The 9,979-nt window shown below is 52.0% G+C and overlaps 1 protein-coding gene across 2 annotated transcripts in view; it reads right to left on the reverse strand.

The window, feature by feature from the left end:
- Window positions 1-9,979, reverse strand: part of LOC142583412 (alpha-mannosidase 2C1-like) — a 255,564-nt gene that overhangs the window by 138,421 nt on the left and 107,164 nt on the right. The gene's annotated exons all lie outside the window — the stretch shown is intronic.

Genomic DNA, 9,979 nt, shown 5'->3' on the forward strand with positions numbered 1-9,979 from the left:
CAGTGGTATCGTGGTCTTTTTAGGCCAACCATTCTGGCAGTAGGAAGCGAGGGCTTTGCACTCGCCATCGGACTCTTGTGCCTGTCGCACGTCTTTAGGGCTGAGTGGCAAGACTTCCGACGTGCAGCCGACTACCTGTGCTGCAAAAAGTTCGATAGTGTCTAGAGGAGTGGGTGGCTTGTAGGTGATGCGCGAAAACGTATCAGCTGTGGCTAGCAGCTTTCCTGGCACGTGCAGCATACGGAACTGGTATTGCATGGTCTTCAGCCGTAGTCTCTGAATACGAGGCGGCAACAAGTCCAGTTCCATCTTGCTGAGAAGTGAAATGAGTGGCAGGTGGTCAGTCTCGACGTCGAAGGGGATGCCACGGACGAACTCGTCGAACCTTAGGATAGCCCACGTGGTTGCCAATGCTTCTTTTTCAGTCTGGCTTTAACGCTGCTCGGTCTCGGTCATTGACCTCGAAGCAAATGCGACTGGGCGGCGCTCTCCTGAGGGTTGCGTCTGTAGCAAAACTGCGCCGAGTCCGAATGAGCTTGCGTTTGCAGACACCGTAGTGGCGTACGACGGGTGGTAATTGGCCATGCACCTGTCTGACGTCAAGAGTTCCTTGATTTTCTCGAACGCTGCCTTTTGCTCGTGCTGCCACACCCAACTCGCAGACTTGTTCAGTAAGGCTCTGATGGGAGCCGTGACGTCCGAGATGTGTGGCAAGAACCTGGCAAGATGGTTCACCATTCCGAGCAGTCTTCTAACGCCAGCGACGTCCGTTGGGGCTTCCATGGCTTTGACTGCTTCGACCTTGCCCGGATCTGGCCTGATGCCCTGTGCCGAGACGACAACTCCAAGGAAGGAGACCTCGGGTACCCCAAAACGACACTTGTCCTGGTTCAATGTGATACCTGCTTTTGCAAGGAGAGATAGCACCTGGCTCAGTCTGACGTCATGTTCCTGGCGGGTGCGTCCAAAAACCAAAATATCGTCTATCATATTGGCAATTCCTTCTTGGCCCTCCAGGATTCTTTCCATCTGCTTTTGGAAGTACTCGGGTGCGGAGGTGATGCCAAAGGGGAGCCGGCAGAAGCAGTATCGGCCATATGGGGTGATAAATGTCGCAAGCTCTTGGGAGTCTTCAGCGAGCTTCACCTGGTGGAAGCTTGCGGTCGCGTCCAGCTTTGAAAAAACTGTTGCATAGCCGAGAAGGCCAATGACTTGCTCGACAGTTGGCAGAATATGTCTTTCACGAAGGACGACCTTGTTGAGTTGTGTTAAGTCGACACAGAGGTGGTAGGAACCATCGCCTTTCCGGATGACGACGAGACCCGAGCACCATGGTGTTGGCTTGTCGACCCTACGGATCACGCCTGCGCTTTCCAATTTGTCCAGCTCGCGGCGGACAATCTCGAGCAGCGGAATGGGGATCCTGCGAGGTACGCTTAGCGAGAAAGGTACGGCATCGGGTATCAACCGGATGTTGTATTCGTACTTGAGGGTTCCCAATCCATTGAAGAGCTCGGCGTGCAGCGTCGCTTTTGAAGTTTTGAGTTGATCAAGAAACCGAACTACTTGGAGAGCTTGGAGCGCTGGCAGTCCCAGAAGAGGCACAGTGAGAGACTGGATCACGTAGAGGCGCTGACAGCTTGTTTTCCCTTGCCACTGAAGTCGTGCCATATACGAGCCCAGCACGCGCAGTGGCTGTCCTCCCGGGCCAGTGAGCAGAGTGTCGACTTGGTCGAGTGTGGCAGGCAAGGTAGGAAAGTCGCTGGGAACAGCAGATACTTCTGCTCCGGAGTCGACTTTGAACTGCGCTGTGTAGTCGTCAACGGTGACGTCGACGAACTTTGCCGAGGCGGGCGTCGCGACGGCGTGCAGGTGAACGGAGCTGAGCTTGTACTGCTTGAACTTCCGCGAGCGGCATACTTCGGCAAAGTGGCCTTTCTTTTTGCAGAAGTTGCAGGTGGAGCGACGGGCCGGGCAGTCTGAACGTCGATGAGGCGCGCGGCCGCAGAATTCACATGTGGACGGCTCGCGTGAGCGCTCTGCTAGCGACTGCGGCGAACGAGGCTTAGCGGCGGAGCGGCGGCGAGAGGGGAACTTGCTAGCTTTTGCGACGTCGAGGTTGAGCTCGCGGGAGTGCTCGGTGCGGTTCTGGGGCAACGCCTTTTCCCTGTCGGCGTCTTCGGATTGACGGGCTTGTGTCCAGGCGTCCTGTAGTGTCAACTTCGCGTTCCGGCACAGCTGGTCCGAGAGACGGGAGTCGCGGAGGCCGACGACAAACCGGTCGCGTACGAGCCTTTCCTCGACAGCAGCAGACGGATAGTTACAGCGCTTGACCATCCTGCGCAGTTCTGCGTAGTACTGTACGTGTCGACGCTTTCGTCGGGCAGCTGAACGCGTCTGTGGAACCGTGACGATTCGTAAAGCTCGTTTGCCGGGTGCACGAAGTGCTCAGTGAAGCGGGTGGCAACGGCTTGGTATGAAGCGAGCGACTGGGCGTCGAGCGAGAAAGTCTCGAGAAGCGGGCGGGCCTCCGGGCCCATGCAGTACAGTAGCGAGCGTACCTGCATGTCTTCCGACGCTTTTGTCAGTCCTGAAACCACTGCGTAGTCTTCGTAGCGGCTGAGCCATGTCGCCCACGTTGGCGGGTTCGCGAAGTCGAACGGTGCCGGCGGCTGGAAGTTGACGCCGTAGAGTTTTGGCGGCTCGCCGGTCTCGAGGGACATCTTGGTGCCTTCCTATGAGGTGAGGGCTAAGGCAGGGGGGCGTTATCCGGCCGCTTCTGACACCATGTCGCGTGGTTGGTGCCGCGCGGGGCACGAGCACGCGGGGACGGACCAAAACGTGCGACCACTTGCTTGGACGAAAAGGGAATGCCCCTTCTTTATTGGGCCCGAACATATATAGACACACACAGATCACAGGGGGCGCCACACTCTGGTGGCAGCCTAACAAACGGGGCTGAAATGTGGCGACCTCTACATGAGCTACTGCTGCTTATTCATGGGAAGACTTGCATTTATGTCGAAGTCTGGATAGGGAACTATAGTCGTCGGGGTAGATGCAGTGGAATCCGAGAGGACAAACGCATTAGTGGCTTCCACAATTTCCTCGATGTATGCGATCGTTGTGCCCTTGTTGATGTACTTGAATTCCTAGCATCAGTCAGCGTCACTTTCACTTTCCCTCCGTGCAGTAGAGCGATTCCTCTTGCGATGCAAATTTCACGATCAAGCAGAAGACGTCGGGCACCTTCAATGACAACTTCTATCTCTGCGGCTATTTCGGTGCCGATGGAAATGACAATGCTGAAACGAGACAGGATGTTCACTTGGTCCTCAAGTACACTCAAGGCGTGGCGGTTACGAGCGCTCTACAACAGTATTGCTTGATCTTCAGACAGTGTTATCAACTGTGACTTTAAGTTGATGATTGCGCCATGTTGGTTCAGGAAGTCCTGAGAATGACGTCTGGTAGAGGATAATGAAGGTGGCAAGGTAGGTCAGGTCATGAACAGTAATTCTTGCTGTGCAGATTCCAGTCAGCGTTATTAGGTGTCCTCCAGGTATCTGGATTTGAGGGCCGTCCCATGCAGTCTTGACTTTCCTCAAGTTAGCTGTGAATAATCCCCTGATGACGGAGTAGTCGGCTCCTGCATCCACTAAGGCGGTAATTACGTGGCCATCGAGAAGCACATCGAGGTCGGTTGTTCTTTGTCTTGGGTTGCCATTAGGTTCTAGCATCGAATCACGGCTGCGTCATGTTAACCTGTGGCTGGAATGTCTGCTTGGTCAGGTCTTCTTTTGTTGGTGTATTCTTGTCTTGCAGTCTTCATCGGGATGGCAGCGTGTCGTTGCTATGTCGTCGTGATAGTCCTTTTGGCATCTTCGTCGTTGGCAGAGCATCTTCGGCATTTCGATTTACAGCAACTGCACCTCCATCGGTTGCTGCTTTTAGTTTCCCGGTTAAGGGCTGATGGAGCGACCCTGGTCACTGTCAGTGCTGCAGCGACATGTAATGTCCTGGTGATAGCAAACGGGATGGTCGTCGAGGGCTCCACTGAGTGGCGGCGAGGTAGCCAGTGATATCACGTGGCCGTTCCCCTTGCTGTAGGCAAGGTGTGTTCACAGCGAGCCCTTGCAGTCCCAGCTGGGGTATGGCCATCGGCAGTAGACATGTTCACCTTCCTCGCAGTGATAGCAGAGGTGGTCGGAGGTGCGCTAAATGTCCATCTTCCTCGGGTAACTGGGGTAACTGCGCTGGGCAACGAGCGGGCGTGCTGGCAGCGGCAGCAGTTGACGTAATTGCGGAATTACGGGGCCCTGGCCTGGTCGCTAAAGGGGACCTTGACGGCGGGCGACGGAAGCATATGTCATCGTTTCCGGCTGGGGTTGCGGCAATGACGAAACTTTTGGTACTTCTTGTGATCGCTGAAGCTTTTCTTTAACTATGTCAGCGATCGAGGCCACCTGAGGCTGCGACCTTAAGCACAATTTCCATAGCTCTTGCCGTACGACCGCTCCAATCGTCTCGCGCAGGTCATCGGCACATAGCGTTTGAGTTTCAGCGCAGTTTGTTGTCAGCGCACAGCAGTTGTATTGCCTGGTGTGCATTTCAAGCGTTTTCTCGATCGTTGTGCTTTCGAAACAAATTCAGCAACAGTCTTAGGCGGGTTGCGTATCAATCCGGTGAAGAGTTGTTCTTTCCCACCCCGTATCAAGAACCCAACTTTCTTTTCTTCAGACATGTCAAGGTCAGCGTGGCGGAAGAGGCGAGACATTCCTTCTACAAAGATTGTGATGTTCTCGCTCGGCAACTGCAGACGAGTTTCCAGTAGAGCTTGGTTCACTCTCTGCACACAATGCTCATAAAGGTCTGCAGGAAGCCACTACAGAACAGGTCCCATGTTTTCAGGGTCGACTCCCGGTTCTCAAACCCATGTTCTGGCGGTGTCTTCAAAGGCAAAGTATATGTATGTGCCACAGCTTGTTGTCGGAGTCCTAGTTGTTGAAACTCGCAATTCTTTCATTGGTCTCTAGACAGGATTCTGGGTCTTCATATGATGATCCATGGAAGGTTGGTGGGTCCCTAGGTTGTTGCAGCAGAATGGGGGACACTGGGGCAGCCATTGGGGTCGCTGACTTCGGCTTGCTCCCTCTGGTCTTCTCAAGAAGAGGTCCGTATCCTGGTAGCAGTCCTTGCTGCCTACGGCTAGTCTGCTGGTCTTTGGTGATGTCCTCATGTTTTGGGCTTGGATTGTGGCTTTGCAGGGGCATTCAGTAGATGAACACACTAGTGCTTCTACCAGATGTCACGTAGTAGTGACAGTGAAGAAAACAGCAAAACTTTAAATGAGGAAAATAGCATCTTTATTGGGTGAACCTGTGCCCTCAGAAACAGGCTACACTCAAAGAGAAACGACAGCAGCGAACCCAGTCAGCAATCGTCAAAATTTGATCTGCCGGTCAAGCACGTCAGCTTTTATACATGAGTCATTGAAAGTTCCAGAGTAATGGCTGGTGCCCGCATGTTTTCCAGATAGTTCTACACAATTCACGTCGCACATCCAATCAGATCAAGCTTCGGTGAAAACAGACAGCACATAGAACCATCACTAACATTCGAAAAACTTCTGAAGCATCCGGGCACACGAATACATTTGTTAAGACGGTGAAAAGTGATCACCCGAAAAAGATCAACAAGTATGCGTGTCAATATACAAGTCCGGACGAAAACACTCTGATGCCGACTGCCTTTCCCACACTCATATTGACCTGTTGCCGCAAGATTGCCAGGACAACCACTCTTTCCCAGGAACAACAAGTGCAGACAACTTTGCCAAACAGCTGACTGCATAGGAATTAAACTTTCGCCACCCTGCTTATCGGTGTCGTAGCCTTCAGGTCTCGCTAATTTCGGCTAGTTTTGAGCACTCAACTAGCCTCGAATCATGCAAGACCATGCAAGAGTTTTGAGCACGCAAAGTTTTGAGCATGCAAACCACACAGTTTTGAGCATGCATGCAGTTTTGAGCACGCAGTTTTGAGCATGCAAAGTTTTGAGCACTCAACTAACCTCGAATCATGCAAGAATCATGCAGGAATCATGCAGGTAAGACCACATGCATGCTTGCCAGCAAGCGCTCGCTCCTGGTCGCTTCTGGTTAGACGCCTTGGCAGACTTTGCTTCGTATTGAGCGACTGATAGCACTTCAAAATGCGCAAGTTGAATGTGGCTATTATCCATCGGCCAAGCTGGTGCAGGACAAAGCCGGTCCGCACCTCCATAGCACAGCCGGACAGAAGCATATGAGTGCGAGCATGCAACCAAGCCCTGCCGTGCACAATGCAAATGCCGCACATTTGTACTGCAGCTGCATGTAGCTGCGGTCTGCTGCATAGCGCAGATACTGCGGCCGCCACATCGTGCTGCGACGAGTCCGCTGGCTGAGCGCACTGTGGCTCGTTGAGGACAACCGCACTGGCGCATTGTAGGTGCCAAAATTGCTAACACTGGCATCTATGTGAACATCCAAAATCAAATCTGGACTGCACACCATGATGACGTTAAACAGGTGACACGTTGTGAGCACACCCCGCTTCACCAGCCTTCCCAGCACAAGTAACTGAAGAATGAGCGGAAGCACTGCGATGGGGTTGTTTGATTGCCAATAACTCCGCTTCAGCTGAATGGACTGAAGTACTTCTAGTGGGAAAGTATTTCTCAAATAGTCTAATTTAACATCAAATGCATTTTAAACCTTGAAAGAAAGTTGTTCAGGGCCCCTTTAAGATTCCTCCACCCCATTCTAATTACTGCTAAGCCAAGAAAGAAGCAAGATCTCTAGGACATGTCTCGGTATTAATAAAATTAGACTTGGCACAGCAGTAGCAATGGTGGTGATGGTGCTGAGAATGACGGTGTCAATTAACTTCAGTTAATGCAAGTTCACACATAAATATACAAGCCATCATGTCGACAACTCCACTTGCAAAGCAGTAAACCCCACTCTTAAAGAAAAGTTTTCACCCTTTGGGGTGTCTTTTTGTCACACAAATATCATCATCAGCATCATCATCAGCCTGGTTACGCCCCCCTGCAAGGCAAAGCCCTATACATGTCCAACTACCCTGGTCATGTGCTCATTATGGCCATGTTGTCCCTGCAAACTTCTTAATCTCATCCACCCACCTAACTTTCTGCCAACCCCTGATATGCTTCCCTTCCCTTGGAATCCAGTCCGTAACCCTTAAGGGAGGACGTGGCTTTGAAAATCAGCTTCCTTATTTCTTCATGGATTTTGATGAAAATTGGCACAAATGTTTAGAATGTCTCCCTGATGCTTCTATAAAAGTTTCAGAGCTATATCTTGAGAACATTTTATTCAATTTTATTGAGCAGAATTTTCCTCCCTCTTACTTTCTGGAGAGCCTGGGGAACTTAAAAAACGTGATAAAGGCTTGTTAAGTATGACTGCATAGCTAAATGCATGCTGAAGGTCGAGACATTCTTGCATTTTTTTTTTCGCAACACAAATTTTTTGGAGTGCCATATTTTATGTTACCTTCACATCAAGCACACTTTCAGGGTAGGTGAATAGCCACATCGTAAAGTTACAAAGGGTCAAGATAAGAAAGCGAGAATGTCACGACCTGCACTGCAGCCCGAGGAACGTGAAAAAAAAAAGACGGAGTCAAAATATGTTAAACGGTAACAAAGAAATCAGCTCCAGAAACTAAGCAAAGGCAGAAAAACAGTTTTGAGAAAACGGTTCTCAAAGTTTCACCTTCTCTTCAGTTCTCTAAAAGGCACTGAATTTGTAGTCTTTGAGGCATTTTGTGATGTGGGGCTTCTTGTACATGTGGCCTCTGGTCTGGTGTGCCCCACCCCCACCCACTTTTTCTTTTTATAGGGCATTCTTTGCTGCTGCTGCTCTACATAGAGCATGGTGCCTAGGTTTCGAACCAAGTGACATGCAGAACTCTGTATGGGCATGAGTATAATTCCTGTGTACATTCAGGCAGCCTGTACCCTCAGGCTGCCCGATTGATAACAATCTCCAGTACAATCAGTGAGGCTTTTTTTTTGGTAGAATTTATCGTGTTACTGAATGAAGGCTCTGAGTGTCAGCAGCCTCCCAAGTCATCTTTACTTGACAATGGCTGTAGAACTTAGGATCAGAGAGCCAGTTATAGATATGCAGCTGCTTTCTAGAATTGTACTTTTGTATGACGCCTCGATCACTTCTGCAGCCAGGTGTCTGTGCCAGCCCAAGGGGCCTAGTGAGCAGAGCTCATGATGAGGTTCTCTTTATGAAGGGGTGGTATGACAGATATTGCTACGAGCTATCGTGACAATAGAGTGAACGTGCTATATGCTTGGTTGCGGGTCTGAGATGACGCGCGAAATGCCTAGCCGCAGATACAAGGAGCCGACGCGCAATGTGCTTAGTCGCGCAGTTCGAGGTGCCGACGCGCGAAATGCCTGGTCGCGAGCTCGAGGAGTCGACACTTGTGCGCTTATTCGCGCAGTCGGAGGCGCCGATGCACAAGATGCTTAGGTGAGGGTCCAAGAAGTCCGCGCGCGATGTGCATGATCACCGAGTCGGAGACTCCCTATGCGCGAAATGTTTAGCCGCGTGCCCGAGGATTGCGTGCGCGATGTGCTTCGTCGCGAATTCCAAAAAACGGAGTGCTGGAAGGCTTAGCCGCATGTCCGAGGATTCCACGCATGAATCTTGGTGGCGAAGTCCGCATCGCCAAGGCTCGGAGCGCTTAGTCGCGAGTCTGAAACGTCCACAAGCGTAGGGATCGGCTATGCTACTGCGATGTCCGTGTAGCGCCCGTCTTGACACGTCAAGATTACAGCGAGCGGAGACGTCCAGACTCGCGAGGTGCAAAGAGCCGAGCAGACGACGCGAGCGCCGGACCAATGGCGAACCGCGCTGGAGTCACATAGCGGGCGCGGCCAATTGCAGATTTCAGCACGACCTTCAATCACTTGCTTTTTGTGCGCTTGTTTCTGTATGGAGTGTCGCGTGGTTAGTGCCGCGGGGCACGGGCACGCAGGGACGGACCGACACGTACCGACACTTGCTTAGACGAAAAGGGAATGACCCCCCTTTTATTGGGCCCAAACATAATAGAGACAGACACACACAGGTCACAGGGGGCGCTACACTCTGGTGGCAGCCTAACAAACAGGGCTGAACTGTGGCGACCTCTACATTTCCCTCCTTGAAGCATTGGAGGTTAGACGGGAGAGATTCAGGAAGCCAAACGCGTCAAAAGTTTCACAAGTTCAAACGGCACTGCGGAACAATAGGCCGGCCGTAACGTGTTCGTGTCACACCGTCACTGCGGTGGCTGCAGGGGACTGTTGCACAGACTGTCCGAGGGGGACCGTTGATTCCACGATGTTAGCAGGCCGAGGTTCCTGACAGCGAACTTGCTGCAGTGGTGGTGGTTCCTCTCCGGAGGCAGTAGGCCCAAATGGCACTAGGTGATGCCGGTTGCGCTGTAGGGTGCCACCTTGCTCCGTTTCGACCGCGTAGCTTCTTGGTCTTTGCCCTGGACTGAGGACCGTAGCCTGCACTTGATCAGGTCGCACCCAGACACACTGACCTGTTTGGAGTGGCGGTAAGTCTCGAGCTCCATGATGTCGGTTGTAGTTGTCGGCCTGCTTCTGCTTGTAAGTCACATCCTTGGCGACGACTTCTTTCGTTGGGGGCCAGTTGGGACATATCTGGGAGTCTTGCTTTGGGACTCTGGTTCTGAGTTGACGTCCCATCAACAGCTGGGCTGGACTAAAGCCGTTGACTCCTGGAGTATCCCGATAGCTGAGCAAAGCCAGATAAGGATCCTTTGACTTGCGAAACAGGTCCTTGATAGTACGCACCATCCTCTCTGCCTCTCCGTTCAATTGAGCGTAGTGTGGACTGCTGGTCCTGTGGTTAAACCCGTATGATGCTGCAAACGCCGCG

This window comes from Dermacentor variabilis, chromosome 5, assembly GCF_050947875.1.
Source record: "Dermacentor variabilis isolate Ectoservices chromosome 5, ASM5094787v1, whole genome shotgun sequence".
Lineage (NCBI taxonomy): Eukaryota > Metazoa > Arthropoda > Arachnida > Ixodida > Ixodidae > Dermacentor > Dermacentor variabilis.